General features: G+C 38.6%; 1 pseudogene; it reads right to left on the bottom strand.

Moving 5' to 3' along the window:
• Positions 1 to 3,090: 3,090 nt before the first annotated feature.
• LOC101426681 (carbonic anhydrase-related protein 10 pseudogene) lies at positions 3,091 to 4,698 on the bottom strand (annotated as a pseudogene).
• Positions 4,699 to 7,819: the final 3,121 nt, after the last annotated feature.

Raw genomic sequence — 7,819 nt, forward strand, 5'->3', positions numbered from 1 at the left:
CAGGAGGGCAGAGGGAGATTTAATAGCAAAAGAGGAAGAAGGTGATATGACCATGGAAGTGGAAGACTGTACACTGCTCAGGAAAATCCCCTGCAGAGGGACCAAAAACGTTTTGATACATATATATTGAAGTGTCTTTCTGTTAGTGGTAAGAGATGGTATTAACACATCATACTATTGTCTGCTGCTCATAATCAAAGTCTGTGCACCACCTGCCAGAGCCAGGCTAAATCTGCAAATCTGCAGCAAAACCCCTCCTCAAAACTCCTTTGTTTAGATTTTATATTTCCTTTCTTTTGTCTCAACAAAAACTGGGGGCAAGGAAGGATTTATCTCTGAATGTACTGTAAAAAGCAAAAGAATTTTGTAATTGGTTATCAATCATCATGACCCCATAATTTCTGTTCTAGGGAAAACCACCCAGTTGTCTGCATGGGCTTAGTAGCTACAGGCTATAAATTGCAGGGAAAACCCCTTGGTCATTTATCCAGAAATGAAACTTCCACCTCCAGGGCTCAGAACTAATCATCCAGGTGAGAAATCCCATAGTCATCTTCAAAAGGAACACTTCAAATAATGTAGGTGGTAGCCAGATGTACTTTGGCACTCAGTAGGGTAAAGAAAAAAGAATGAAGGAAATCATGTCTTATAATTTGTCTCATTAAGATTTACTTTAAAAAATGAATGCATGGTCTCCTTCAAAAAGGAGGGCAGCACCAAGCTTGACGTGCTAAGAAAGAAAAACAGTCATGATCATTTTAATAATAGCTAAAACTATTTGAATGCTCACTATGTGCCAGGCTAAGCATTCTCCATTCTTATCTCTCCAACCTTACAAGAGAGGTACTTGTAAGTACCCCATTTTAGAGACAGGGAAACTAAAGTTTAAAGGGTTGAAGTAAATTGCCTAAAGTCACATGCTTGGTAAATGTTAAAGGTTAGTATTCATGTCCAGGTCTGTAACATAGATACCCAAGCCCCACTGTCTTCCCAAGACATATGAGAAGGGAAAGCCCCTGGATCTTCCCTCAAAGGCCGAAAAGAGCAGGCGTGAGGGAAAAGCTGTGTTGTATTAAAAACAAATGGATTCTCAGTCCATATGCAACAAACCAAACCAAACCAACCAAACAAACAAAACCCACAAACAAACAAAAGAGACTAATTGAATTCCCCTCAGATTTTGAATTCTGGCCCCAAGTCCCAATGGCAGAATTAATGCTCCTATTTTGCAAATGAGGAAACCAAGAGTCTCAGAAATTAAATAATTTACTCAAAGTTATACAGCTATTAAGTAGCAGAACCTAAATTCTTTCTATCCTGGGATGAATAATATGTCTGGCATGAGTTAAGGCTGGCTCCTCATGTTTGGTAGCTTGTGAATATGAACCCTTGGAAATTAAGTGATGAGCAAAACAGAAAATGTCTTCTCCAGAAAAGGTCTCTGCTGTTATTCTGAATTAACAAACCAAACCCTGCGCCTCAGGGAGAGTTACTTATTGCTTGGGGTAATAAGGTTTACCATGTTCCAAAACTGCACAGAATAGGAATTAGCAATATGGAGAAATATTTGGTAGGCCCAGGATCACTCAAGAACTAAGTGACAAAATAGGATTTACTGTATAGTAACAGCCCAATGGGATCATTCCAGAAACATTACCAGCCCCGATGGAAGTGAAACATAGTTGTTTTTTTAACTTGTTAAATATATTTAATCATTTCTTGATAGTAACCAAATACAGTGAGTGACCATTATAAACAAAGAAAGAAAGGTATTCATTTATACTCTGTGAGATCTAACTGTTCCTGGAGAGAAGAGACACCCCCTTCCCACGAATTAACAAGGCATAGAGCCTTCCTTCAAAGGGAACCTCACAGGAGGAGAACGGCAGTTTTGAAATGCAGGAAATCTGTCACCTGCTATCTCAGGCTGAAGCTCACCTCATATGAATGATCAAACAACAGAGCAGAATTAAAATGCTACTTGCTTAGCAAAAGCATTCCTGACTGCTACAAATGCAGTGAAAAAACTGGCTGCAAATGAACAAAATATGAAGATGAAGAACAAGGAAAACCAAATAATGCAGTTTCATGGAGCCAGGCTTAGCTAGTGAGGACGGAGAACAGATGAACGCCAGGAAAATGAAATTAACGCATCAAAACAACTTACTGAGTTGTTAACAATAACCAAACACAATGTAAGACCTTTGGAAAACAAGATACAGCAAATGGATCAATTCTGATCTTGGTAAATCCTACTACAGCAGGGGTTCTTACTCTTTTTTGTTCCATGGACCCCTTTGCCAGTCAGGTGAAAACCATGGACCCTTTACTAAGTCCACTGTACTGTGTATTAGTTAATAAATATAGCACATCCACACCAACACGTCACCACAAGAATAACGTTTTTTTGAATTTCAATTCAAAGTCAGAGCCCTTGTTAAGAACCCCTGTACCACAGATAGTGACAAAGAGGGAAATAATTCCATTTCTTTACAGTCTGCAAAGACATGTATACACTGTGTATCTCTTCAATATCTGTTCTTTTTATTTTTAATTGAGTAAATAGAAGAATCATAATCTAGAAATAAGTGTACTTGGCCAACCTTGTCCAGGCTTACCTGGACCCTTAGAAGGATCCTAGGACACTACCTCAGATTACTCAATGCAAAGAGCAAAGTCCACTTGATGCTGATGGAGCTGTGTTTTCTCCTCTCTCTTTTGGAAGAATTTTGTATGTACAAAAACTGAAAAGTCTCATTGGGTAGACTTATTTGTTTGGGAAAATGATATCAAAATTGACATCAATTTAACTGAAGTTATTTTCTTCTTTGACTGCTTATGAATGAGCCTTTCATTTCTGAAACTCAACTGTCAACCATGGAAGATGTGTGAGTATATGTGTCCATATGTATGTTTGCGTGTGTGTATACATATGTATGAGTGTTTATGTGTGTGTTTGTATGTGTAAGAGACTTGTTCCTCTGCTGTAGTTTTGCAGACACTTTCATGATGAAAGGGCCAATACAAAGAGTGAATGAGGCTTGGGGGAAGGAAGGAGAGAGAAGGAGAAGGAGAACATACTAAGTTATGTCAATTCGCAGATGCAGCATTTAACTGAGGTGGGATTCTTCTTGGCTTAATTCCCCACTTGAGGAGCCATTCATTTATTCTATACTGAAGCTCCTGGGCTCGATTGTTTGGACAGTCCTTCCCCTGTAAACTGAAGTTGATGTTGGGATTGGATGCAGCAATTGTTGAGTGGCCGGACAGGCCTGAAGTTTGTCGCTCATGTTTGGAACGATCTGAGATGGTTGATTCTGACTGAGCAGGCATAAGGAATGAATCTGCATCCTGGTTATACACATGGGTTAGTTCATTATTATCCAACCTGCTGTCTCGTAGCATGGTGGAATAGTCATTGACCCATCATAATTAATGAAACTAGAGGTCCCTGGATACGTTCCTCTATATTAAGTCCCTGTAGTAAATATGCATCATTTTAATGTTTTTCTTGTGATAGTGTCTCTGTTCAGCATTCAATTAAGAAATGGATTTGATGAATCAGAAACTTTTATAAGTATAGAAACCACCATTTGGACTCTGCCACTTCTGTGACATTTGTACATAACTCATGGTTATAGAGGATGAGCTGTACCTCCCCAGAGAAGGCCTGTCCATTGAGGAAGTGCTCCAACCACTGGCTGTCCTTACTTCCAAAGTGTAGCCGGATCTCTTCCAGCTGGTGGCTGTATGTCACGGGCCCTCCTGATATGATGACCAAGTTCTCTCTGTCCAGGCAGTTGGACACATGACTTTCAGTATTGTACATGGTCCCACCGACCTTACTGCCCCAGCGTTGACACAAAAGGGCATCAGAAAGGGGTCAAAGATCTTGTGACTAGGGTGGCAGACTAGGCCCAGTGGTTAGGGCATCCGTCTACCACATGGGAGGTCCGCGGTTCAAACCCCGGGCCTCCTTGACCCGGGTGGAGCTGGTGCATGAGCAGTGCTGATGCATGCAAGGAGTGCCGTGCCATGCAGGGGTGTCCCTGGAGTAGGGGAGCCCTATGCACAAGGAGTGCGCCCTGTAAGGAGAGCCGCCCAGCGCGAAAGGAAGTTCAACCTGCCCAGGAATGGCGCCGCACACACGGAGAGCTGACACAACAAGATAATGCAACGAAAAGAAACACAGATTCCCGTGCCGCTGACAACAACAGAAGAGGACAAAGAAACAAGATGTAGCAAATAGACACAGAGAACAGACAACCGGGGTTGGGGGCGGGGGGGGGGGGGAGAGAAATAAATAAATAAATAAATAAATAAATAAATAAATAAACAAACAAACAAATCTTTAAAATAAAAGATCATGTGACTGGTCTCTATATTGACTGGTGCCTTGAATATATAAGACTTTTTCTTTGAAAATATGCAATATTATCCATACTCATATTTCACATGAGGTTTTTCTATGCTGTACAGTCCCAGGTTACAGTTTTTTGCTTTCTTTCTAGTAATATACATGACCTTTGACATTCCCTTTCAACCACTGTCATATCCATATAATAGCACTGCTACTTACAGACACTATGATGTGCTTTCACCTTTTCTATTCATTTCCAAAGATTAACAAACAAGTTTTTTACCAATTTTGCACAGATTAAAACTCAGCTTTCCATTCTCTAACACCGCTGTGAACATCAGTGTGAAGATGTCGGTGTGTGTCACTACTCTCAGTTCTTCTGGGTATATACCCAGTAGTGGTATTGCTGGGCCATGTGGCAAATCTATAGTCAAATTCTTTAGAAACTGCCAAACCTTCCTCCACAGCTCCACAGTGGCTGTACCATTCTATAGTCCCACCAACAGTGAATAAGCAGTCCTACCACTCCATATCCTCTCCAGCACTTGTAATTTCTATCTTTTTAATAGTGGCCATTCTAATAGGTGTGAAATGATAGCTCATTGTAGTTTTGATTGCATTTCTTTAATCATTAGTGATTTTGAACATTTTTCAAGTGTTTTTTTCACACTTTGTATTTCTTCTTTGAACAAATGTCTATTCAGGTCTTTTGCCCACTTTTTAAAATAAATCAATTTTATTGATACATATTGATAAAGCATAAATTTATCCAAAGTGTACAATCAATGATATTTGTTGTAATCATATATTTGTTATTCACCACTTCAATCATTCTTACTTTCCTTATTCCAATAATAATAATAATAAACAAAAACCAAGCAAATCTCACCTCTTAATCTCTCTAAACTTCCCCTGCCATACATAGCTGCTCTTCATTTTCCTTCTTTCTAGTATATTTGTATTTATATTTTGTAGAAACAGTCTTATATATGCAATAACATCCATATTCATGTTTTACATGAAGTTTTCCTATATTATACAGTCCCATGTTACAGCTGTGAGCTTTTCTTCTAGTAATACACATGATCTTAGACTTTCCCTTTCAATCACTGTCATACTAGCAGAGCTAGTTACAAACGCCATGATAAATTTTCACCATTCCTACTCATTTCCAAAGATTTTAAAACAACTTTTTTACTACTTCTGAACAGATTAACCCTCAGCTTTCCATTCTCTAACATCCCTCTATTTTCTGGTGACCTATATTCTAATATTTAACTCCATGAGTTTACGCAATAATAGCGCAATTATACACTATTTGTCCTTTTGTGTCTGGCTTGCTTCACTCAATGCAATGTCCTCCAGGTTCATCCATGTTGTCAGATGTTTCATGACTTATTTTCATATACAGCTGCATAATATTCCATCGTGTATATACACCACAATTTGTTTAACCATTCATCAGTTGATGGATACCTGGGTTGTTTCCAACTTTTGGCAATCGTGAATAATGCCACTATTAACACTGGTGTGCAGATGTCTGTTATGTCACTGCTCTCAGTTGTTCTGGGTATATACCTAATTATGGTATTGTCAGGTCACAGTCTATATTCACCTTCCTTAGGTACTGCCAAATAGTCCTCCACAGTGGTTGTGCCATTCTACATTCCCACCTATACTGAAAAAGTGTTCCTATCTCTCCACATTCCCTCTAACATTTACAGTTTTTTTACTTTTTAATAGCAGCCAGTCTAACACGTAAGAAATGATATCTCATTGTAGTTTTGGTTTGCCTTTCCCTAATCACTAGTGACGTTGAACATTTTTTTCATCTGTTTCTTCACGATTTGTAGTTTTTCTTTGGACATTGCCTTTTTGAGTTGTTTGCCCATTTTTTAATCAGGCAGTTTGTCTCTTTAGTGTTTAGTTGTATGATTTCTTTGTATATCGTGGATATTGAACCCTTACCTGATATGCGATTCCCAAATATTTTCTCCCTTTGTGTTGGGTGCCATTCCACACTTTGACAAAGTCCTTTGAGCTGCAACAGTGTTTAATTTTGAGGAGGTCCCCTTTATCTATTTTGTCTTTTGTTGCTTGTACTTTGGGAGAAGGTTTAAGAAACTACCACCTACTACAAGATCGTGAGGATGTTTTCCTACATTTTTTTCTAGGAGTTTTATGGTTGTCACTTTTATATTTAGGTCCTTGATCTATTTGGAGTTAATTTTTGTAAAAGGTATGAGGTAGGGGTTTTCTTTCTTTCTTTTGGATATGGCTGTCCAGTTCTATCAGCCCCATTTGTTGAATAGACTGTTCTAGCCCAGCTGGGAAGATTTACCCATTTTTTTAATTGGATTAGTTATCTTTTTATTATTGAATTGTGGTATCTCTTTATATATCATTCATATTAAACCCCTTATTGGATATGTAATTTCCAAATATTTTCTCCCATTGAGTCAGCTGGCTTTTCACCCTGTTGACAAAATCCTGTGAGGTGGAAAAGTGTTTATTCTGAGGAGGTCCCATTTATCTATTTTTTCTTTTGTTGTTCTTGCTTTGGGTGTAAAATCCAAGAAACCACCACCTACCACATGATTTTTTTATTGTCTTTTTTCAAAAGATAAATAGAGCACACAAAATGTTACATTAAAAAACATGAGGTTCTTCCATTGCTAGAGTCATAAAAGTTCTATAGTAGAATACCAGCAAGTCCACTCCAATCCATATTATATTCCTCCATCTTGTGGACCCTGGGGTGGTGAGGTCCACTCCACCTATAAACTTAGAGGGGGCTTAGATCCCACATGGCTGATGGATGCAATTCTCTTCCTTGCAGTTGTAGACACTCTTGGTTCCCTGAAGTGCATACCACATGATTTTGAAGATGGTTCCCTACATTTTCTTGTAGTAGTTTCATGGCCCTGGCTTTCATATTTAGGTCTTTGATCCATTTTTACTTCATTCTTGAATAAGGAGGGAGACAGGGGTCCTCTTTCATTTCTTTGGTTATGAATCCAATTCTCTTAGCAACATTTGTTGAAGACACTGTTACATCCTGTTAACATGGACTTAGTAGATTTGTTGAAACTAGTAGGCCATAGAGCTGAGGATTTATTTCTGGACTCTCAATCCTAACCCATTGATCAATGTCTCTATCTTTATGCCAATACCATGCTCTTTTGACCACTTTAGTTTTGTAGTATGTTTCAAGGTCAGGCAGTGACAGTCTACTTACATCACTCTTCTTTCTTACTATGCTTTCGGCTATTTAGGTGCCCTTTCCCCTCCAAATATATTTGGTATTTACCTTTTCTGTTTCTGTAAAGTAGACTGTTGGAATTTTTATTGGTACTGCATTGAATCTGTAAATCGATTTGGTATGATTGTCATCTTCATGATATTCGGTGTTCCAATCCATGAACATATGATGTCTTTCCATTTGTTTATGTCTTCATT

Source organism: Dasypus novemcinctus, chromosome 1 (genome assembly GCF_030445035.2).
Source record: "Dasypus novemcinctus isolate mDasNov1 chromosome 1, mDasNov1.1.hap2, whole genome shotgun sequence".
NCBI classification, from domain to species: domain Eukaryota; kingdom Metazoa; phylum Chordata; class Mammalia; order Cingulata; family Dasypodidae; genus Dasypus; species Dasypus novemcinctus.